The sequence below is a fragment of the Myotis lucifugus genome, unplaced genomic scaffold (assembly GCF_000147115.1).
Source record: "Myotis lucifugus unplaced genomic scaffold, Myoluc2.0 scaffold_45, whole genome shotgun sequence".
NCBI classification, from domain to species: Eukaryota; Metazoa; Chordata; class Mammalia; order Chiroptera; family Vespertilionidae; genus Myotis; species Myotis lucifugus.
The window spans coordinates 2,726,539-2,752,216 of NW_005871093.1; the positions used below are offsets into that span (position 1 = coordinate 2,726,539).

Sequence of the window (25,678 nt, forward strand, 5' to 3'; positions counted from 1 at the left end):
TTTGACATTTAGCTTTAGGTTCCACAAGTCTTCCTAAATTATCTCTGGGTCAAAACATTCCTGGATTTTCCGACTAAAGACAGTTACTGTTATCTTCAAAGTTAAAACACCTGACTGGCTTGGGATGGAAGAGATAGCAGACATGTAGTAATAAACTCTAACAAGCACCATCAGCTTCCCTCAAGGAAACAAAGTCCCCATTGTGGCCCTTGCCTAGAGGATATGTAGCATTCTAGCCCTGGCCAATATTCTTGAACTGGCACATGGGCCAAGGTTAGTCTAAAAGGTAGCTGAAGTGGACTGTAAGACAGATCAATGGAGATGGGGTCTTGTCAAGGTATTAGGCTTATATTCACCAAACTACAATCTGATATGGGCACGTTCCAGGTTCAGAGATGGTCCCCTCTGTCATCGTTTTTTGTTTTTTGTGTGTTTTTGTTTGTTTGTTTTTTAAGCACAATGCCAGATTTTGGTAAGTCAGGGGCCAAGGAGAAGAAAGTACTCTGAATATTAAATGCAGACATTACAAAGCCTAGAACTAACTGAATTCATTATGCTGAGCAATATTCTTTACAGAGAAGGAAGAAATCATAAGAATACACAGGAAAATAATAAAAGATTACTAAAGTGAAGTCTCTAGGTTGGATCTGAGATTTAAATAAACCTGACAGTAGGTTATATGAATCACTATGCTGCCTTCCTCAGAGACAAACCTATCTCAAACAGTCTGTGGCTGGCACAGGCCTGCTTTTATCATGTTAAGAAATTATGCTGGGCCAGTTTAATCTGAATAGTGCCCTCTATAGGGATTAATGTGTTTTGTTTTTTAATCTTTTCCTCAGTGTTTGGCATTTTGTTTTGTTGCAAAAATCAATTATTTTTTTAAAAAAAGAGCTCTTCATTTAGGCTCTGAAATCAGGTACTATGTGACCTTGAGCAAGTTACTTTACCTCTCTAATCCCCAAGATTTCGAACCATAAAATGTGGTGCCATTTAGAAGGCAATGGCGTGGTTTAAACACAATTCTGTAAAATATTAGCACTGTACCTGGTGCAGAGTAAGGGCTCATTAGGTATTAGTTTCTATTAGTATTTGTGTTCAAGATACACATATGTCTGCATTTTTACTTCATGGACTTATAACCATTTCTCATTAGTGTCTTCAAAAGCAGTTCTTTGTCCTCAGTGTCAGACATGAAGAGAATATGTTCATTTAGATCACGTCAAGCAGCCAAGAAGGGCTCCGGGTTCTGTAGGTTTTTGACTCTGTCAAGGTAGGGTGCCACCAGAGCTTAGGGCCCATGGGTCTGGCGCACACCAGCAGGTCTAGTTCAGCCACGCATGGTCCAGGTGGAAACAAGGGTAGTGGGATGCCATTGATGATTACAATATAAACTAAGAGTTCCACTAGGTGTTCACCAACCAAAGTCAAGGCTCTTTCTGTCACCATTTATTCCCCCGGGAGAACTAGGGGTTGTGGTGACATGGAATAAGAGAGATGTTGCACTTTGCCTTATATACCTTATACTATCTGAATTTATTGTATGAGTACATCACTGTTTCAATTTTTTAAAAAAGAGTTATGTGGTTTTTTAATTTTTTATTTATTTTTTAAAAATATATTTCTTTATTGATTTCAGAGAGGAAGGGAGAGGGAGAGAGAGATAGAAACATCAATGATGAGAGAGAATCATTGATTGGCTGCCTCTTGCACACCACCTACTGGGGATTGAGCCCACAACTGGGGCATGTGCCCTTGGCCGGAACTGAATCTGGGACCCTTCAGTCCACAGGCCAACACTCTATCCACTGAGCAAAACCAGCTAGGGCAGTGGTTGGCAAACCTTGGCTCGCGAGCCACATGCGGCTCTTTGGCCCCTTGAGTGTGGCTCTTCCACAAAATACCATGTGCAGGCGCACACGTACAGTGCGATTGAAACTTCGTGGCCCATGCGCAGAAAGGTTTTCAGAAAGGAGATAGACGAAGCAAGTATACAAGATGAGTGTGGATGGGAGAGTTGGAAGGGGTCGACCTCAGCGAACGTACCTCAATCAGATTGAGGACACCCCGTTTTTAGCAAAGGTCAGCTTAGGAGTACCCTAATTAAGTTAATAACAATGTACCTACCTATATAGTTCAAGTTTAAAAAATTTGGCTCTCAAAAGAAATTTCAATCATTGTACTGTTGATATTTGGCTCTGTTGACTAATGAGTTTGCCGACCACTGAGCTAGGGCTATGTGTTTTTTTTTTAAAGAAAAAGAATCCCACTGGGTTACTCACATTCTTATCATTTGGCTTTCTTTCTCTCCTTTCTGTGCACTTACTGGCTTTCTCAGATTGACACTAATATCTAATGGTGGTTTTTCGAGGGTTCAAATGTTGCTTGTTTTTTGACTGTGGGCCAGAACTCTCACATTCACACAGAAGAAGTGAGATGATAACAAATGCAAGGAGCCTCCCTTTAACACCATGATTCCCCTCCATGTCATTTTGCTCCCTACATTAGAAGCCCATCTGCCCATACTCCACTTGGAACAGTCTCGGTGCAAGGAATGCCTTCAGAGCCCCCTTATGCCTTCAGCTTTCAGTTTGCTGCAGTGTAACACGTTCAGACCAGTAAGGATTTTCCTGTCTTTACACTGACAAGTGAGAAGTGAGAGCTTAAACATGCTACAGGTAATTAGCACGAAGGCCTAGTATGGTTTCAAGTTCCTCTTTGGGGTATGATGTGGTGGCAGCTTTTATCCTGCTCTCTTAGTTCCATGGTCTCCTCTCAGCTTCTCACTTTCTACATCTGTGTTGAGTTAGTAGTGCTTTCCAATTAGCAAACTACTATTAAATACAGACCCTGTTTGCTCAAGATATATCAGAAGTGAGTTGAAAGGAGTAGCATAAAACTTTCCTTTCATTTGGCAAATTTACAGCAACAAACTCAAAATCAATATTCTAATTTGTCAGAATTAGAAGGCCTATACTAAATTTATGCATTTCCTAAGAAATGTTATATGGCACGGGGATTTTTTTCCTCTTGATGCAAAAGTATAATCAATAAAAGAGACACTCTTCCTAACAGAAAGAAAGGAACACAGCATTTTTAATTGCCTATTATAAAATTTATAATAACCTACTATGTATGGGTTACTATCACAATACCTTCTCAAGATCACTTTGTGTAAGGGTTTACTGGTCCCATTTTATAGTGAGAGTAACTAAAACCACACAGTTATTTAAAGCAAGTGTTTTAAAATCTAGGTGTCTGAAACCAATGACCACTTCCTTAGTCTCTTCTTATATGAAAAAAATTGTCGATTTAAAATAAAATAAGGATAATTAAAATGGTTACAAATTATCTGTTGCAATTATTCAAATGGGAGACAAGAACATATTGCAGCAGAAAAACGTGAATAAATTTGTTAATTGTGTTATGATTGTACTTTGAATCAAGAAAAAATGACAAAGTCACTCTAAACTATAAAAATAAACATTCCTGCAATGCATGGCTATAAGATATAAAGAGTGGTGATCTGATGCATAAACAGAAATTTGGGCTTGTATTACCAGCTTTAACATCATTAGGAAAGTAGTGGATCACATTATGGAAGCTTCATATAAATGTGGCATATCATTGTACTACCCAAATGCACAGTATCTGAAAGCCAATTCAATAAGGCTTCGATAATGTATTGCACTTAAACTGAATGCTTGAAGAATATGCTTCTGGAAAGAACAGACCATCTAATCTCAGGGGTATACATTACTTACATATAAATTTTACAATATATTAACATGAAGGATGATACACTGAACAAAGTGTGAAATGGTTAAACACACTGGAATGAAAATGCTATGGTTAAAATGTTCACTTTCTTCATGCTGGACAAAATTATAAGCTATGACATTATACAAAAGTGTATATACTGTACATCCTATAGTAAACTCCTATTGCTTTAGAAGCATAAAAAAGGCAATGCTAGGTTAAATAGAATTCAAACATCAATAAAAAGAAAAGTAACACAATTGGCCTCCCAAGGCTCCACCAAATGCTCTTTTCTACCATAATCAACTCCAAGGAGATTTCGGGGAAATATCACCTCTTGCTAATATACCAATGATAGCTTACCTTGTTACTGAAATAGGGTAACTAGAACTCAGTCCAGCCCAGACTGTGAGATGAGCATACTTTCGGTCAGAATTTGATCCAGCAAAAATGCAACATTGAGGAACTATGTGAAATGATAGCTGAGTAAGCAATAGACAATTAAGGAATTTCCAACAGCTGCTACAGATGAGATGCGCCAACTGGCAGGGAAGAGAGAGTTTTAATACTAATTATCATATTTAAAAGAAAACAAGAGTAACCCCTTTAATGTACAGTATTTCTCATTCCAGTCAAACATCCACTTTAGCAAAATAAAATGTAGTAGGCATTACCAAGCAAAGGTTTTACTCTGATTAAATGCCAATCAACACTTATTACCATATCTCTGGCTACAGCTTCAGGTATGGGAGACAATGCAAAGGGAAATGATATCAGAAAAGGGTGCCAAGCTAGAAGAACAATGTTCCTTCTTTGTGTGAGTTTTGTTAGGTACATAAGAAACATTTTGCTCTACAGTCTCTTGTGCTCAGAAGCAATCTAGATATCACTACATAAACAATCTGAAAGATATTAATCACACATCATGAGCCAGTCAGCGATTATTCACCCTTGACATGCTCCACCTCAAACCACAATCAGCATTGCATCAGGAACAAATAACCCCTTGAGGCTGATACACACTGCTCGGTGGAGGGTGGCTGCACTAGATGGAAAACAAATGGAGAACAGCATACTCAGTGTGGCTAGGGATCAGCACCTCCAAAAAAGCTGAGAAGTCCAGGTGATCTACATGTCATAATTCCTCCTCCTTCCCTCAGTATCAAGAAATGAACGAAAGAATCTCTGAGGATGCTCAAGCCAGAAAACAAGCAACTATTAAGTGCCAGGAACCCTGCATATATCTAACTTAACCCTTTGAGTGCCAACCAATATCCTAGGAACTATGCTAAAATTGCCAAGGCATTTTTGCTGATTTTACAGCAGTTTAGAAAAAAAATTATGAATCGCAAGTAAATGAAGTTACATATTCAAAAACTTAAGGAAACCTTTACTACAGTGACATATTTAGCAATATCATCATCACTAATAAAAGCAGACTTAGAAGTGGACGCCATTTCGAAGCTTTCATAGCGCTCCCGGCACTTTTGGCGAAAGACAGGAGGAGCGCAATCGCGCTCCCCGGCACTCTAGGGGTTAATATCTCACAGCTATGTTTATACTCATTTTACAGATACCAAAAGTGAGACTCAAGCATGCAAAGTAACCTTTCATATATATATAATGATTATATCCCAAATGGTATTAATCTGGCTCCAAGTCTTATGTACCGAAGAATCTTTCCTTCTTGAGGAAATCAGTAGTCAAATAATGTCTGGCCAAAATTCAGTGTCATGGAAGGGAAACTGGCTTACATGTAGCAAAATACTATAGTCCCAGCTCTCTTCCTCCTCTGGTGTTTCCTGTCTTCTTTCTTGAATACCCTATATACAGTATTAACTTTGGGTTTCAGGATGTCCCTCTTTGGTTTTTGATTGACATCATTTTGCTTCATTATCATCTAAGTAGAACTGGTAATGTCATTTAGAAGCAGACTCTCCTGAGACATGAGGGTGGGCCTGTGCGGTCAGCTCTCCACTTGCAGCACTGACATCATCTTCGGAACATACTACTCATAGTCCTTTCACCAGGTTACTCTGGGTAATCACCAGTGCTGGGCAATCCTGGCAGTTCCTGCTATAACTCTTAAAATTTTTGAAAATCTTTGGCTTACTTGAAATTTCCTTTAGGTACCTTTCCTAGAGATATAGAGAAATACATCTCTACACTTTTAGACAAATCTATAATAATAAAAGTGTAATATGCTAATTAGACCGGATGACCTTCTGGACAAAACTGGGGCTGCAAGGGAAGCCCGGGTCCCGGGTGCCTGCCAGCAGCCGGAGGGAAGCCCAGGTTCTGGGTGCCAGAGGGAAGCCGGTGCCAGCAGCTGGGGGAAGGAAGGCCTATGCTTGCACGAATTTCGTGCATCGGGCCTCTAGTAACTAGATAATAAAGGAAACAAAACACCCATTTATGTCCACAGGCTAGGAAATGGTGGAACTCCCTAACAACAGGGCACACAGCTCATATTTAGAAGATACTAAGAGCCAGCCTCATAAAAAGTTCTTAAGAAAGTTCTAAAGAAAATATAGGGCTTAGTTCTTATCATTCTTCAAATTCAGGGTATAATCAGCAAACCCTACAATTCTTTTTCTCAAGCTCACAACTGATGGGCTCCTTATTTCAGACAGAATCACAGGTAACCCAACTAATGTCCACTCTATTGATGGAGACTGCCCCTCCCCTCCCCCTCTCCCTCAGCATATGTCTATAATTATTCCCATACCAGGGATATCTCATCTGCATTTCCAATCTCAAAGCACTGTCATCCCTGCAGCCTCCTGGCCCTTCTCAGAGCAGCAGCCCTCCCTTCTCGCCTTGAAGATCTTCTCTAAAAAACTTGGCCTTTCCTTAGGCCTATCGCTTCCTTGACAAAGGTTAACCTTTACTTTAATTGAGCCTATCTATTGTCTTTGTGCATGAAAGATAACATACCTTTAAAATGTTAGATTTTTCTTTTTCAGATCTCACAAAGGCACAACAGCGGGCACCAGAGCACAAGACCTCACTGTTGTCTTGTTGCCCACATACCATCTCTATGTGGTGTAAATGTTAACTATCCTATACCCACCAAAGTAAAAAAAGTATGTGTCTCTCCACTTTGCCTTTTATCAAATCAAAGAGATTTTCTCCCATTTTGCTTTCTCTCACTCCCCTAGTCTACCAGCAATGGATTTCATGTCCCACTCACATCTCTTCCTTCTATTTTAATGTATAAAAATAAGCTGTAAAACTGTCATTTTCCAGAGTATTTTCTCAATCCCTTGCTTCCTGGCAATTGTTGTCAGTATGGCTCAAACTCAAAAAAAACAAAACAAAGAAAGTCCACAAAGAAACAAACAAAAAACAAAAATCCTTGGCCTTTCAAGGCTGGCTCTTATTAAGCAGCAGTTGTGGAATCATAATCCTAGCCTCAATAAAAAATGTATATGCCCATATAAAAGCACTTAGCAAGTCCCTGGCACATATGCACTCAATAATTGTCAGTGTATCACCAATGTTAATGAATGTAAGAGGATAAGGACATAAATGTAAGATTTATCACTTGTTAACTAATTTGGGTGGGGTTTAGTATGACTTGCTTATCAAAAACCTGGACTTTACCAAGTAAATTATTACTGCTCAAGGCTTTAGACTCCTCCCTTTAGTGGAGAAACAGTAAAGTCACTCTGGCAGAAGTAATGATGGCCCAAGAGTGCTGATCACCATTAATATTACAAAAACATATTTTAGTTACTTGGCACAGGCACGAGCAATTTCCTTTTCTTTGGTGTGATTCCAAAACAAGTCCAGTTGAGCATGTCTACAATCTATATTCTTCCTTTTCGTCTTATTAATACACATGCTGTTTCTTACTAGTAGATATTTGATATCAACAGAAGAGCCCATTGAAATTTATGTAGTCTAAGAATCCATTAATTTGAATAAGTTCAGATGACTTTAATATCAAGAATTAGTAGCAGCTGTGATAAAGCTTCCCTCATGGAAAATCAAGGCTGAGATGATTGCTTTATTGCTGTCTAATTTTTCACAAGATGGCCTCTTAATCAAAGAGGAAAGCCTTGACCACATGCATATTTAAGCATAATCCAGTCAAATGCACCTGAAAGACAAGTCTTAAGGGAAAATATTCATGTAAACATCTCAATCAGAAGCCAGAATAAATGGTAGATACTTAATTATCTTAGTTTATTTCATATATCCATAAGATCTAAGATATCTTAGATCAAGGATAAAGTGGTCATTTTCTTAAACTTTTCCTGAAAACCATCATAAAAACAACAAACACTATTCTTAAACTATAAACATCCTAAACACTATTCTACATATGTGACCATCATGATAAGACTAGAATGTTACCAAAAAAATGGAATGGAACCTCTTCACTTTCACTAGTTACATTCCCAAGTCCATATATATTTTTATTTTATTTTATTTTATTTTATTTTATTTTTTAACTTTTTATTGATTAAGGTATTACAAATGTGTCTTTATCCCCCCATTGTCCCCTCACTCCCTGTTGTCTGCATCCATTGCTTATGCTTATATGCATGCATACAAGTCCTTTGGTTGACCTTTCCCCCTTACCCCCACCCTCCCCTACCTTCCCTCTGAGGTTTGAGCATCTGATTGATGCTTCTCTGTCTCTAAATCTGTTTTTGTTCATCAGTTTATGTTGTTCATTATAGTCCACAAATGAGTGAGATCATGTGATATTTATTATATATTTTTAAATACAGAATTTTTCATGAATTTGCTTGTCATCATTGCACAGGGGCCATGCTAATCTTTTTTGTATCATTCCAATTTTAGTGTATGTTCTGCTGAAGCGAGCCCATGTCCGTATATTTTTAAAATTCTTTGGAATGGCTTCCCTACTAATCTCCTACTCATCCATTAAATTCATTGCCAAGTCCAAATCAGATTTGCAAAGGCGGTACATAGATTAGTGGTTAAGAGCATGGATTATGGAGCCATAACACCTGAGCTTGAATCCTGATTCAACCACTTAATAGCTACAAGACTTTTGGCATGTTATTTAACCTCTGGTGCCTCAGTTTCTTTTCTGGAAAACACGGAAAATAAGAGTGCCTATCTCATAAAATTGCTTTATTATAATTATACATTTTAAGTGTTTCATAACTGTTAAAAATCCTTTTCATTACCACCATCCGTCTTTGCAATATCTGGGCAATTTATGTTGAGGAATGGTAGTAAGAAAATAGAATTAAAAAGTCACAATGTATTAATAAGCAATACCCAACTCACACACAAAAACAATTTGACAAGAGTATAAACACCTTATCTTAAACAGAAAAGAGACTGAATCAAACCTTCCTAACACTTCTTATTTAAGCCAATAGAAATGCTTAAATAAGCATCTTTGAAATGCCTTTTCAGTTTTTTTAGATATCAGGCCACAATTCCCATGAAATGCAATCTATATATAGTTGTATTGATAATGCAACTCAACTATGATAAGTGAAGCCACTAAGAAATTACTTTTTGCCAACACCATTACTAAAATTTCATTCTAATAGGCAGGACCAATCCATACTAAAATATGTCCTGTGATTATCTCCTTCAAAGTGGACCGTATTTCTTTTGGAAATCCTCATTTTCGAAAACATGTGTGGACATGAAAGGAGTGCTACAAGAAATCATCAACTCCTGACTGGGCAGGTCATGGTGGGAAGTCATGCCCCAGGCACATAACTTTTCAGTAAAAGGCCTATCTTTGCCTTAAGCAAGACCCATCCATTCCTTCTATGCACTTAGGTTAACAAACCTTTGTTTTTTGTTTCTTTGTTTGTTTGTTTTTGACTTTTAATTTCTTTATTGATTAAGGTATTACATATGTGTGCTTATCCCCCTATTATCCCCCCTCCCCAACTCATGCCCTCACCCCTGTTGTCTGTGTCCATTGGTCAGGCTGATATGCATGCATATAAGTCCTTTGAAATGCCTCTTTTCAGAACCCTCTTGAACACCCTCAAGAGAGCAAATAATCTTAACTATTCTATAATCCCATCCTGCCTTGCTTTCTCCCACCTCCACGTAATCTTCCTTATGTTCACTCCTTAATTTCAAATCCATAAAAGAAACTGCAAAACTGTTATTTTCTGGAGCATTTGTGATCTTAACTCCCTGGCAAATATTGTCAGTTTGGCTCAAATAAACTCTTAAACTCTAAGTCTAGATCCCTCACTCTCACACCAATCCCAAAGGCCAGCAGAGCAAAGCACCACTAATGCCACTAGTGATGACATAGTCGGAGAATAATGTAAAACTCATATATCAATCGATTCCACATATGGAAAGACCTGAAAGTTTAAACTATAGAGGCCTGAGTCTAGGTTATTGATGCTTCTGAAAAGCTTATGATATCCAAAAGTAGAATGACAAGAAATGACTGATTTCAATCCTAAATAGCATAAAACATGGCCTCACTTCAGCTCTTCTTTCTTTGCAAGCCACAATTAAATAACTTGTTCGATCTTCAGCTGCATGTGATACATATCCTTCTGCCATCATAAATAGTAAGACAAGTGGCATCACACACCAGAAAAGGCCTCAAAAAGGCACTGATTTTATTATCAAGATCAGAAAAAGCAGTATAATGTCATCTGGGCCCAAACCAAAACCTTTGGCTTTTATGTCTCAAATTATTTGCTATCCCTAATGGGTAAGAACAATGCCCCAGGTGTTGAAATGAATTTCCACAGAACACTAGTGAGTAGCAATTCATGAAGGGTCTACTACATGCTATCCTCTGCTAAGCAATGGAAATACAAAAATAAATAAAACGTTACTTCAAGAACTTTAAAATCTTACAGAGGAGACATGCATAAATAACTATATAATGCAATGTATCAGTATTTCAAAAGCATCTAATAGTCACATTTGGGGACAGGACATTTATCTCACTTTCATCTATAGATTATAATTAGGATGAACAATTCTGAAATATGTACAGCTTATGCCAAAATATAGGCTGAAAGAAAGGAAGCACCCAAAGAAATCCAGGTATGCATCTAGCTCAGTCACAAAACATAATTTAGTATTATAAGAACAGGACTTTCCCTGAGTTTGGTTTCCTCAGAGGCACATCTCTAACTTCTGAAAGTGCTTCTTGTCTATAGCCACTATATCAATACAAGGGAATTTTTTCTTCTTTGGTTTCAGACAGCCTTTGGACCAAAAAAATAGAGGGTTGAAAAAGACTCAAACTTTGAACAGTCAAACCCCTGTCTAGTTAAGAAGAGAGTTGTATATAAGATTCTTTGCTTCATTTACTTCATCATTCAAAACGTAAATATTGACCATACATGAGGTTCAGGTGATGTCCTAAAACCTGGGAATACTAACAAGAATAACAAGAATTACATGTAGAGGGAGAGGCACACAATCCACAATGACGCAGCCAGAGGGAAATGATGCGGGGCCTCAGTTCCAGAAGAAATGGAGGTCAGAACCAGAAAGGCTCATTTCTGGGAGGTGGAGCTCATTTCTGGGAGGTGGAGCTCCTGGGACACCTTCCCAGCTTCTGCTCGGACTTTTCCCTTTAGCCTTAGTATTTGCCTCCTCTGTGGCTAGTTTGGGAATTACTTTCTACATTCTGTGGATAATCATCTTTTTATTGGTATTTACCCAGTTGGTTTTCATCTTGAGGTCAGACATAAGTATTTATACTTATTTGAATATAGTCTCCAGAAAAAAAAATCTAGGAAAATTTGTTGATTGAAAAACTAACAAATCACAAGTAATGTGTGAAAATGATATGCTGACTCTTCTTAAAGAAAATCTTACTCTTCGAAATTTCTCTCAAAAACCCACCTTTATTGGCCAAACTGGGATAGATCTGCTTCCTTCTTAGAATATCAGTTCTTTCAACTGTTACAAAATGATAGAACAACATTATAGGAGTGTTGGTGAAGCTTTCTTTGGCCGTAAGCTATTCTGGCCAGGGAACAGTTAGAAGAAACCTCCCTTAGTCCATGGTTAATGAGAGTGCTTCATGCAAACTTGTGGGGGGTTTCCCAGCTGTGCAAGTCAGCAGGGTGTGAGAGCAGATAATGGCTCTATAATATTGGTCTGTGGGATTTTTCTTGCCATGTCAAGTCTTAGGGATGGCTTGACTATGCACAGACACAGAAGATGGCTCCCATAAAAAAAGCAACTGAGAAAATGATTAACCAAATTGAATACTATTACAGTACTACTTCTACAATAGCAAGTTAAATACCATATAAGTTAATTGGCACTTGATGCAAAAGCAGTACTTACATTTTCATTATTTAATACTAGTGGCCCGGTACACGAATTCATGCATATTAAAAGGAAATTAATTAGAAGAAATATTTTAATATCACTATTCATCCTTTCTCTATAATAGAATTGTCAACCAAATTCATGATCAACAATGACAGATCGAAATACATGCATGTGATTGGCGCCAGCAAGAACTTCATCTGTATTGCACATGCGCGAGTCAACTTAGCCTTTTATAAGTATAGAATAAACTTGCTTAATTAGACCTGCTTTCTGATTTAGCTAAACTTTCTCCAGTCCAGTGAAGCACCCCAACTTCTCTTTCAGGTAATTGTCAGCAACACAGCAGTAAATATCAACATGAAGCAGATTATTATTGTAGATCACGTAGGGAGAACAAAGGGTAAAATACTTAACTGCAGCAGTGTTTGACTATATTCTGCACAGTGAGAAAACCTGAAGTCATTTTCAAGGTCCACCATTTCTTACTTCTTTTCAGTCAGGTCAAGTTTCTAAGCTTTCTAATCTTCATTTTCCAGCTAATGAAAAGAAAATAGGATTCCACCAAATCTCCTATCTACTTAGTCCAGGACTTCTGTGAGGATCAAATGAGATGAGGCACGGGAAAACGCTTCACAGACATTTGGTTAAAGTGTAAATGTTTCTACCTGGCTATAAAGCAAGTCGTGTTCCTGGGCTGAAGAAACTGCAAGGAGGCTAGTCACTAGGGAGAGGAAGCCGGGCATTGCTGCGTGATGTCGTTACCTGGAGGGACACTTAGCATATTAGCCATATATATATATATATATATATATATATATATATATATATATGTCACTTCTCTTTACCGAGGAGGAAATTAAAGACACAGAGTTGTTAAATGATTTGAATAAAATCTAATACTCAAAACTAGGTATCCCAAGTCCAAGAGAGTGAACCTTTAGTTTAAACAAACAAAACTGGTTTATGTCTGTATTTACATTTTTTTAAATTAAGTTCTATATGATAGAACTTTTGGATCTGATTTGTTTTATAATTATCCCACCTAAACGTCTAATATTATCTCATCTGATCACACTCTTCACCACAATGTTCTGACTCTACTCCAGGATCATTATATCCGAGGCTGCCACAATATAGAAGATCTCACGTGAAGCAGATAGGAAATACATGAGGGAAGGCAAACTCTCTAATAATCCCAATGAAAGGGAATAAACAGACTTCTGCTGGGGTGGAAAAATATCTTTTCCTATTTCCCTTCTAAATACTCAGCTGGGGCCCCTGTAACAAGTCATAGATTAACAAGAAAAAAGTGTACAAATGTATTTATTACAAAGGTTTTTCTCCTGCTAATCTGAATTTAGAAAGGATGGTCCAAGGAGAAATGTTTTCCTCTCTCTCTCTCTCTCTCTCTCTCTCTAAAGAGAAAATCCATGTGAGAGAGAAACAATCCATTGGTTGCCTCCTGTACACACCCCGACATGGCATCCAACCCACAATCTAGGCATGTGCCTTCACCAGGAATCGAGCCCTCAAACTTCTGGTGTATGGGACAGAGCTCCAACCAACTGAGCAACCCGGCCAGAGCTGCCTTCCTCTCCTGACAGGGCATTACAGACAGAGATTTAGAAACTGGGTTGGTCGAAATTCTTGCCTTCTGCTGGCTTTTGTCATTTGTTCCAAACCTCTGGAGCAGTGGTTCTCAACCTTCCTAATGCCACGACCCTTTAATACAGTTCCTCATGTTGTGGTGACCCCCAATGTCATTGTTACAAATTGAACATAATTAAAGCATAGTGATTAATCACAAAAACAATATGTAATTATATATGTGTTTTCAGATGGTCTTAGGTGACCCCTGTGAAAGGGTCATTCGACCCCCAAAGGGGTCGCGACCCACAGGTTGAGAACTGCTGCTCTGGAGTAAGATGAGTGCCCAGCCTTTTACTGTTCCTTTGTGATTGTTAGAATTGTGAGGGAGAAAAATTATCTTTTCTTTTTACTCTTATGCATTCTCTGTTGGGGTCTTGTAACAAAAGACATTAACAAGAGAAAAGCATACAAATCTATTTAATTTTAAAGTTTTACATGACACAGGTACATTCATAGGGAAATAGAGACCAAAGAGATGGTTAAACCTGGGCAGTTTCATGAGAGGCTTGGTGAAGAGTAGGAAGTCCTAGAAAAGTGCCCAGGACAAAAGGGATGAGCTACTAGTAAGTGTCGCAAAGTGGGGAAGTGTAGCAAGGCCTATTCCTTCAGAACCCTCTTTGAGTTCCTCTGTCTTTAGAGATAATGAAGCTCTTTTCCTCTGGATGTAGCAAGGGCATTGCTCACAGGAGGGTTTTATGACCCACTTTAGGGAGGGTCAGAAAGTCTTTCCTGCACCTGCCATAATCACCTTCCTTCATCTTGAGACATTCAATATGCCCAGGAGCCATATTATGCAGTAGTATGTCCTAAACTCCATTACCATCTACAAATCACGCTCCAAGATGCCTTTAAAATTTCTAAATAACTAGAAGAACCTGAAACCTACTATTCAATGAAATCTGTTTTCCTGAAACCAGTGTGGTACCTGTAAATGTATTTATAGCAGACTTGAAAAAAATGAATGAATAGTTTGAGACTGAAAAAAGTCAGGTGGGCAGCCATAAACTTAAAGATACACCTATTTGGTGACCCAGCAGACTTGGAGAAAATGGTCACTTTATAAAGCATTTCCTGCGACTTCCTGGAAGGCCTTCATGTCTTCCCAAATCTCTACACATTCATGAAAGTTATTTTTCTATTAGGGGCCTTTATAAGGAGTCTCCAAAAGTCTTATTAAAATGCAAATCATTTATTTGATAAGGGTCAGTCTTAAGCTTTTAGCGTCCACTAACATAATCACAGAAGTAAAATTAGCAAATGTCTTAACTGCATTCTTAGGAAATCTGGGCAGGTGACCTATGATGAGAAGAAGGGTTAGAGTCCAGGAAGAAAATGGCCAGGTGGGGCAGGGCTTATAAAGAGGAGTCCTACTGTAAGTAATGGCCAGTAAAGGAAGGGGTACCAAAAAAATCACTAAAAACAGAAAAAAGGAAAAGCACAATTTTACCTGCTGTATCAAGTTGCCTAAGACCACTTCTGTTTCTCACCTCCCCAGGGGGCTATTTAGAGGGAAATGACCCAGGGCAGGGGTGCATTTTCAGTTATTACAGAAGCAAGTTGAGCTTCTGGCTCTGCAGAGCCCTTGACCTGAGGGCTGATGGGCAGAAGGAGAGGAAAGGGAATTAACCAGACCCCCCATGGGTAGAGTCCGCACAGCAGGGCTGAAGACCATGTCCCTCCCAGCATGGCTTCCAAAGAACAGGCCTTTGACTGCAGAAGTTACTGCTGTCCAGGGCTGTGCTGCAGGGATGGACTGAGGGCCACAGCCTGGAGGGAAGGGGGCAGCAAGAGAATTCCTGGATGAGACATGTAATCACTGACACATTTATCAACTGATGGCATAGAACCCTAATATCGTGGTGATAAAACAGAGTCGATGCTGGCCTAACTACCCTCTCTCAGTCAACTGCCCAAGGTCTGGTGATTCATCAACATCTCTCTAGGCATTTCTCTAAACAAGCCCAGCCTCCAATCCAGTGTAAAATCCACAAGCCAGCTTCTGGGAATGAGAAACAGGCAGTTGACCTTAGGATTTTTTTTCTTCATCTGGAGAAACATGAATAAATCACACATCATCAAGTTTATCATTTTTCTCCTCAGAGAAATATGAAATATTATAGATCATCTCTAGTACATCAGCTTCTTCACACTCCATTAGCATGAAGGGACTATTTTTGATATAATTTATCAAACCACTGGCCTCATTTCTGCCATTTCCTTCAAAATGGAAATGCGGACACAGTGGACTCAGGCTTCCCTTATTCGCAAGCTGCCACAATCCGCCTTCTACTCTGGGAGCAGGAGCTAAATTGAAGGCCGTAATTGGTGACAGGTCATCAGCCTGTGCTACCACTCAAAAGGCTGAAAGTTCTAGCCGAGAGACTGGAATGGGGCTGCTTCAAGTCACCTTAGGTAGATCCTGCTGAACTGAGAATATGTTTGTTTTTAATGAAGAGGCCTTCTCTCTTACCAAAGTCAGTTTCTCCTCAACCTGCCCCACCTTGAAGTAGAAAGTGTTCTGCTAAGGATGGCTGCCTGGTTACTAAGCTACCTGCACTTATTGGGAGCCAGAAATGTTTGAAAACTACAATAGAGAATGAAAACATTAGCTCTCTATCATCTTCTTCCTCCCACTGACAACATTAAAGTGTTTTAACAGCAAGGCTGAGAATCAAATGACCTATTCAATTTAATATGATGCTTATTTTAATTAATGAGTTCCTACTATGTTCGAGGCATCCGCCATGTGGTTCCAGCTCATAGTCGGCTAAGCAAATGTCTACCTAACTTCTGTAATATAAGTAAAATCAGACAAGATATATAAGATGTACATAGATAAGAAAGTACTTCATTAGGATCTTGAAAACGGAGTAGAATTTCAACATCCTGGATAAAGTTTAAGACAGGAAAAACAATGAAGGGTAAAGAAATGTCACCAGGAGGCATTTAAGAAAGAATGACACTGGAATGAAGGCTCGAGAGGTAAACAGTACAAAGACCAAAAAGAGGTTAGATCAGGATCGTTCTTGAACAGCAAGCTGAGGAGTATTAGCTTCCTCACATAAGTAACAGGACGCCATTGAATATTTCTGAGCATAACAGTAAAGATTAGAAATGTTTAAGAAGTCAACTTTAACAGACCTGTGAAAGGAGAGGTGAGATGAGAGTTAAGAAGACTAGTGAGAAGACTCCTGCAACCAAATTCCCCTGAAAGTCCTCTCTAGAGCACACAGCTGAAAGGTAAGAGCCTGGTTCGCCAGTCATACATCAATCATGCCACGCGCTAAGAAGTGCTCAATACAATTTGCTGAAATAACAAATGGACATGTGTGCGCGGAGATCTGTAAAAGAAGGTTCATAGCAGCATTATTTGTAATAGCAAAAAATTAAAAACATTCTACATGCTCATAAATAGAATACATAAATTGTGGCATAACTTTAAACTAGATTTTTATACAATAATGAAAGAGCAAAATATAGCAATTGAATTAATCTCACAAACATACTGTTCAGTTAAAAAAAGTTGCTAAATGATGAATTTCAGAGGGAAGGTGGAGAGTGATTAACCAGGGAACTTATATGCATATATGCATAACCCATGGACACAGATAATAGAGTGGTGAGGGCCTGGGAGGGGCAGGTACAGGGTGAAGTCAATGGGAAAAAACACACACAAACAAACAAAGGGGACATCTGTAATACTTTCAACAATAAAGATTTTTTAAAAGTTGCCAAAGTGTATATATATATAGTAAGATGCAATTTAATATATATCTTAAGCATACTATATAATACTTGCTGATTTATGCATGTAAAACATGTACAAAGAAGTCCATAACATAAATAACTCTATTCAGATTTGTGGTTGTTACCCCTGGAATCTGAAAGGAGAATATGATCAGAATTACAACGGGAGCTTCAACTATACTGGAAATGTCTCACTTTTCAAGTTGGTGATGGCACATGGATGTTCATTCTATTATTTTTTATGCCTTTATATAATGAAAATAAGGATAAAGCAAAAATAATAATGAACAGTCAGGGGAATTTTGTGGGACTAGCCATATTTAAGGATATGGAGGATAAGATAACCATTAGTGAAGTAGATTGAGAAAGGACAGTGAAAAAAGGAGAGAAGTCAGACCACTGACATACCCCAGGCCGGGAAGGTGACAGGCATGTGCAGCTGAAGGCTGGCAGAATCTGTAGGCTGCAGTTCATACACTTGGTCCAGACTGCACAGAGAGACAGGAGGCCAAGGGCTCATGGGAGAGCTGGAGATGAGGAGGGACAAGGGCACAGGAAGGAGCAGGAGAGCTGGCGGGAGGGTCAGGTGGACCTTGACCAAAGGCAAAAACAAATGAATGGAAGCCTGGATGAAGTTGTCCTTTGCAGGAATACAGAGATCTATTTACTAACTCCAAGGAATAAAAAAAGCATGTGTGTGTTTTAAGAAAATTCCAAAGTTGGCATTAAATTTTACTTTCCCACCTCCCCTCCTGAAAGACTGAATTTTGTGCTATCATTCTTTTTCAAATGATAAAGTATTTTCTTCCATTTTAAGGCTGAGCTGGGACAGGACAGCATGGGAAGCGAGTCAAAGCAGAATAAGAATATGTCAACCTCTCATTTTTCTTCTTACAGGAATGCAATTGGATAACTTATTTTTAAAAACCTGAAGTTTATTAGTCTGGTATTTATTTTGGTTTCTCTGGAGGGTACAATTATGCCGTAGAAAGACCTGTGGCTGAAAGACTTTCACAATAAACTATTTCTATGCTTACCACATGTACCAGGGGCAGCAAAGAAGGTCCCCTTTGTGAGGCATTTTTCAGAGAGACGACCCCTGTCTTTTTCTGTTAACATCATCACAGATTCTGGCATCAGGGCTCCATGGACCACTACCCCAGCTACAGAATACCTCCTGGGAGTTATGCAAAATGATTATGTTGAGCATCCCAGCCAGATCTGAGAGTCGGGGGGTGGGGAGGTAAAATACCACCCTGAAACAATCCTGCACAACCGAAGAACGGATCCCAGCATTTGCAATGAAGGTTTTGCCAAGGCTGGTGGCAAGCTAGAAAGAGTTGGCCTCAGGGTCCTGCAATTCCTTCTAGATCAGAAAATGTAAACTAAGTATAGTGAACAACTTTATAAGTAGAGAAGGAGCCTTGAACCTTGGGTTTCTGCCTCCCATTCCTGTTTCTGGGGAAATCCCACTTCACAAGTAGAGTAGGTGGGTCCAGTTCACCATTCTTCAGCAGAGCTGTGAAAAGGTTAAGTAGAGATTTCCAGAAAACATCTGCCAAAACATCATGTGATAAAAATACTCCACATGGAATCGGGAAGTAAGAAATGGGTTTGAGAGTCTCTCTAGTTTGCCAAGCCAGCAAGTGACACTGCTGGAGGTTCCAGGAAAGCGATGATGTGCAGGTGTTAAAAATGAATGAGGAGAAAAGCACAAGGGAACATGCCGTGATCACCACAGCTGCTCCTGAAGAACCCCACTCTTGCCCTGGGGGTAATTAAAACCCATTCTCCAGGGCCTGCATAATTAACCACTAAAATCAAGGAGGAAAAGGGATGTATTTATTTGGACTCAAAGACAGGTCTAAGACAATGTGAATTATATGCAGACTCACAACCCCATGAATTTTCTCCACTTGTACAGGCGTGGCTGGGGACCTCTGTGATGGGCTTCCATTTCAAATGACTCAGGTGAAGCCCATGGTATCCAGCTGAGCCAAAGGTGGAGCCAAGGTAAACAGAAGAGAAGACAAGGCAGGAAAATGAGATGGCCCATTAAAACAGTCATACACAACCTGGAGCACAGACTTGCCCATGAGTCACACTAGGCCCTTAAGCTGCTGCCCACCTGCTGCCAAGGCATTTCAAAATACATCCCAGGACTTTATCTACAACAGTGGAGATTCACCAGGCCTTGGTGGGACCTGCTGAAAGTCTATTCTATATTTTTAGCAATATATAGCTATATGTAAACTGGCTATTCTCCCACTGCAACAGGGGGAAAAAAAACAACTTTCCATTAAAGTCATTTATCTTTACTGTTGAGAGTAGTACAGATATTCCCCCTTCCCCTATTGCCCCCCTCCACTGGGTTCTCGCCCTGCCCCAGGCCTTCACCACACTGTTGCCTGTGTCCATGGGCAATGTATATATGCACCTAAGTTCTTTGTTTTATCTCTTCTAGCCTCCCCTCCACCCTTCCCTCAGAGATTCGTCAGTCTGTTCCCTGTTTCCATGCCTCTGGTTCTATTTTATTCATCAGCTTATTTTGATGAATAAAATCCCGTTTTGTTACACCAGGAAGTTCAAAATGATGTCAGTAATGGTAAAGGAAACTGTGACCACAAACCCTCTGTGTCTTCCCAGGATTAAAGACAGTGGTCACACAAAAAGAACGTCATTTGTAATTGGTATCCAAGTGGTGCTGCCATTCATATTTCTCTTAAAATGTTCTCAGGACATGGTAAAGGTGTTAATGACACCACAGGGACACTCACTCTTCAGGGGGCTAAAAGACATAATATCAGGGGTCCAAAAATTAATTTCTCAAAAATGACAAATTAAAAAAGAATGATGTTAACTGTAGATGATCAAGCAATCAAACACAAACCACTAACAGGAAGAAGAACCAGTGTACATCAGCAATGGCTTGAAGAAATTGTGGGGCTAGAAATAAATGAGATCACCCCAATGCAGTTCAAACAGATTTAATGCAAAAAGAAAACACAAATCCTAGCTAGGGATGTGATGGTGAACCGGAAACTTAAATCTCTTGCACATGATGAAAATGACCTTTCTTGGGGAGAAAATTCCTTTCCTTAATGACATCCCAAGCCAGAACCTGACTTTGTGTTATAAGGTTCAAATCTTTGCTCCCTCAGTTACCACCAGCCTCATAATCAAAGTCTCAATTTCTTCATTTGTAAAATATCAATAATAAAATCCACCAGGTAGAATTGCTTAGAAATGACACGAGATACTATAAATAGAATATCTCATCAAATAACATGCAAAGCCCACAGCAAAAGTGAGTAAGCCTGGATCTCCCCCATGCCCCTACACCTCCGAAGCAGCACGGTGACATGGTTATGAGCACAGGTTCTCCTCTCAGGCTATTCAAACCCTGGCTCAGCCAGCAACTACCTATATGACCTTAGACTTCTGACCCTTTCTACGCCTCAGTTTCCTTCCTGAAAAAATGGAGACGGTAACAGTGCCTTCTTGATGAAGTGGTTGGGAGGAATAGTTATTACCTGAAACATGCTTAGAACAGTGGCTGGCACACAGTCACAGCTCAATAACTGCTCGCTTGAATCATAATTATTATTATATATAAAATTTGGAAACTTATTGACAGAATACCTCCTTTGAAATTTTGAAAATCTAGAGGCAAAGCATTTAATCAAGTCAGACCTTCTGAGCATTCTATGTCTCCTGTGAAGACCCTAATAATGATATTCTTGCTTTTTCAAGTATGGCTAATGTACTTTTTATTTGGTTTTAAGAAAAAAAAGAGTTAAAACACCGAGAAAACAGTTCATATCAGCAATTTACTTATTAAACAGCAACTTCCCAGGTGTGGCTTGAGTGCAGAGTAAACCCAGCCCAACTTCCCTAAGACTCCAATTTTATATCCAATTCTTATACAGAAACAACTTCACTCCAATACCATGGCCTCCAGGCTGTGCAAGACAATCCGTCATCAGAGAGACACAATTGTCATTGCTAGAGCATGCTCTCTCAGGCAAAATCACACTGAATACATTTTACAAGATTTTTAAGAACAAGTATATTGAAATAAATACATTTTTTGAAGAATGATCCAAATTTAAATTAACACCACTTCATCCCAGTTAACAGTTTTACTCTTATCTTCTTAATCAAGAAGACTAAGTATTATGAAATGGTTTGGGCAAGCATGGTGGGTCAACTGTTTCTGGGAGTTTAAATCCATAATAACATTTCTTTCACACAAGCACTGCTGAGAAAAATAGTAATAGTGGTTTGGACAAGCAAACTCATTGCCATTTCACAGAAGAAACTGAAAATGACCAGAAAGTTGAACAATTTCTCTAGAGTTAGTTTCTTCTGAGCAAGTGTCAAGAATCTAAGACATCCTGTCCCTGGCTCCAGATGGTAGTCATTGAGACTCTATGGCTCTGGCCAATGAGTAATTTTCAGGTAACTGCTTGGATTCCACAGAATACCAGAAAATGCCAACACTGGCCAGTTCAATGAATCCTTTACGACACTACACACAAGGAAATCAAAGTATGTGCTTGGGTGCACTCTGCAGTAAACTAGATATTCTTTCTCACCCTAATATCCTTTCTCCCAGAAGCTTTGGATGTTTGGGGGGAAAGTTTATAAATTGTGATGACTTGCAGGGGCCAAATCCCATGAGCTCAGTTAAAGCAATCATTTCTCACTTATTAATCAAGTGCAATCACAACGATTATATTGTAGACATAATAATAATGAAAGCAAATGCGATTTGCTTTCAGTAAACGTTGGCAGGCAATAACATTTTCTAATAAAAATACAGCCAGGAAAATAGTTTATGGTGTTGAGAGAGATATTAAAATGTGCAAAAATGCACAGAGGAGAAAGGCATTAGATATACATATTTCCCAGTTATTAAAAATTGAAAAATATAAAGGTGAGATTAATGTTACAGAACCTCTCTGCATCTCTAGAAATGAAGGGTTTAGGGTATATGAAATGTCTGCTGCTCTCAAGGATGTACCATAGCTAGCAGGAGAACCTCTGCATAGAATTTGAATGAGTAACGGGATAAGAAGCATCAGATGAAATTGAGAAGGAAAGTAAAATTTCCCATGAAAGAACATTCTTTAATTATGAAGAAGGTTGTCTGGGATTACCCTACAGAAATCATTGCAAATCCTTGCTCTTTATACCTGAGTAAAATGAGAGCTACCTAGAAAGCCATTTTTCCTCCTTTACTCTCGCAGGTACATAGACAGAAAAAAGACTGAGCACAGAGTAGCAGCAACATCAGGAGCTGTGCTGCAGATGCTGGGAACAGAGGCAGAGGCCCAGGATTCAGCACCAGCAAGCTTCCTGGCTCCCAGGACCATGGCACTGTGTGCTGAACAGAGGGGTTAGGAAAGGCAAGCGGAGAATGGAGGATGCTTGGTAGGAGAAAAAGGTTTCCATCACAAAGCATCAGCAATGAGGAGAAACTCATGGCAGATGGGGAAATTCTGCAGTCATCTGACTCCTGAAAGGTAAAAAAAAAAAATGTAGTCCATCTTAAAATCTCTGAGCAAGAAAGGAAGGGAGCAAAAACTACTAGAAAAAAAAACACACAAAACTTGTTTATAATAAAGACTACATTCTGTAGCAATTTCCTAGATTCCTGGGGTTAGAAATCTAGATTGCCAATGGATAAGTGAGCCTTAAAATCACATCCCTGCTGACAAAAATTCATTTCTTATAACCGTCTCCATTTACCGGAATGCTGAATCTTTCCCATGGGGAAGGAACAAATGAAAATGTTATTTCTCTGCTCATGAACTCATACCTTTCTGTCTGCTTTTCACTGTTGGCAATTTCATTCTCCTCCAAATTTGACTAAAGCCCGTGACCTGAGGGAAATAATGTCTATATAATAATCTTCTGAAACTCTAATTCTGAGTCATGTTTTTTTGGATGTTGCCGCGCAGTTTATGAAAATTGCACTGAGCTATGAAATGTAAGTGATGTGATGTCTCTGCCTAACATAATCATTTTGCTGGTGAACATGTTGCAAATACTAATGAAAAGGAGGCTCCCACAAAAGCCATGAAAGCTGGTTAATGGCAATAATCTAGCAGCAACGGCCCCATCTTCAGCGCTGTCCCTCATACTCCTCTCAGAATAGAACCAACCACAAAGGGTAACAGACAGGTGGTCAAAACACAGTCAGGAACAAGGGGGAAGAATGCACTTCTATTGTGATCCTCCTCTTGTCCCTATATGCCAGAAATCTCTGACACCAATTCCTCTGAGCCTGGTACAATAGCATGCGATCTGACAGCTTGAGAACAATGGTGTACTGACTTCCCACGTTAAAGAAGACCTCAAATTTGAGACAGGATCAGTTATCTCTTTCAATGAGTTTAGCCACACAGTGCAATTAATGAATCTCTCTGAGTGCAGATAACTATTGTACCTGGCAGTGGACCCTGCAAGGCTGAAATTTCCGTCTGTCATTTGGTGAATCTAACACAATCAAATGGAATTAGGATCATTATTCTAATTTCTCTCTAGCCCTTTCAATGTGTTCAATGAGGGAATTAAATAAAGAATGTCATAAAGATAACTTGCCCTTAGTAAATCGAATTTCAAATAAAGAGACCTTTGAACATAAAATTCTGTAATCTGTAATGTCTATGCACTTACTGTTACTACCAAAAAACACATGGAAATGATATAAAGTATTAAAATTAATATTTAGTTATCAAATTGCCTTTTGAGGGGTGGTAGATGACAATGTTTTTGGTTTGGGTTTTTTTAAATAGAAAGCTTTGTTATTTGAAATCTCTCTTCATCTGATTCTCAGCAAAATGAGGGGATTTATAGTTTCCCATTATTAGCAAATATTACAGCAATTGTATTCGATTCCCGAGACAACTTAGGAAATGATGCAATGTTAGAAAATTAAGCAGCAAGTAAAGTTTTATTAGAAACCCATATATAAGTGATGTTACTACCTACGACATGTCAGTCCCCATTTTACTAGAGAAAATAACTAGCAAGTATTACAATGAAATGGAAAATCATATTCCTTAACATTTATTGTGAAGATTATTGTATATATTGAAATTATAGATATTTAAATGAACCCTAGGCATCATAAATTCCTTCTGACTTACAGTGAACATATTTCACGCAAACCTGGTTGAGTGTTGCACAATGAACCAGGAGGTCTCAGTTCGATTCCTAGACAGGCACATGCCCGGGTTGCAGGCTCAATCACCAATAAGGGGCATGCAAGGGACAGCAATTAATGATTCTCTCTGATTATTGATGTTTCTATCTCTCTCTCCCTCTCCTTTCCTCTCTGAAATCAATAAAAATACATATTTTTTTTAAAAAACCTGTACAACCATATGGCATTCATAATTAAAAAAATAAAATAAATATGTTAAACTCATGGCCCTAAACCCTTCCAAAGGCTAGGGGAATAGGATTTTGGGTGGTAGGATAGTGGTAACATAATTATTTTAAAGGAGGATTAACAGTCATTTTTCATAAGCTTTTTACCGTTCCCCCCCAAAAAAAACACACCAAAAAACAAAAAACCTCCACACACATTTGAAGTACTTGATCCAGAAGATTTTTTCCTTTCTTTTTTTTTGGAAAAAAATATGTTTTTATTGATTTTAGAGAGAGAGGAAGGGAGACGGAGAGAGTGAGAGAAATACTGAGGTGAGAAGTATCAATCGGTTGCCTCCTGATTAGGGATTGAGCCTGCAACCTTGGTATGTGCACTGACTGGGAATCGACCTTTTGGTGCGTGGGATGACAATCAACTGAGACACACCAGTCAGGGCATCTTTTGTCCTTAACTAAAAAAAACCCCACACCCTCATATTTGAAGAAAGTTTACAAATAGGCTGGCCCATGTTTGCTACATGCAATAACTCATCAAAATGAACCCTAAACCCTGGTCCCCAGTTTTATATCCGCTTCACCTTCGAAGACTATCTAAACACACTTGTAAAATGAGAATCTTTTACTTGGATTATGAGCATACCACTCTTCTGAAGTCTCTATTAGTTTAGTAGGGCTGTAAATTACAAAATCAATTATTCTTACTTACTCTGAATTTGAAGAATTATTCATACTTCTCCTGAGAAGGGGAGCTATTATTATGTCAATTATGAACATGAAAACTAAAATTATATTCTTTTCTGTAAGAGAATACCTTATATATTGGGGTAACCTGATAATAAGATTA

General features: G+C 38.8%; 1 protein-coding gene and 1 non-coding gene across 2 annotated transcripts in view; both read right to left on the reverse strand.

Moving 5' to 3' along the window:
- Nucleotides 1-25,678, reverse strand: part of LOC111825885 — a 699,632-nt gene that overhangs the window by 124,648 nt on the left and 549,306 nt on the right. The gene's annotated exons all lie outside the window — the stretch shown is intronic.
- LOC111825891 lies at nucleotides 8,492-8,596 on the reverse strand. Its single transcript, XR_002829128.1, has one exon. It is a non-coding gene; the product is annotated as a U6 spliceosomal RNA (small nuclear RNA).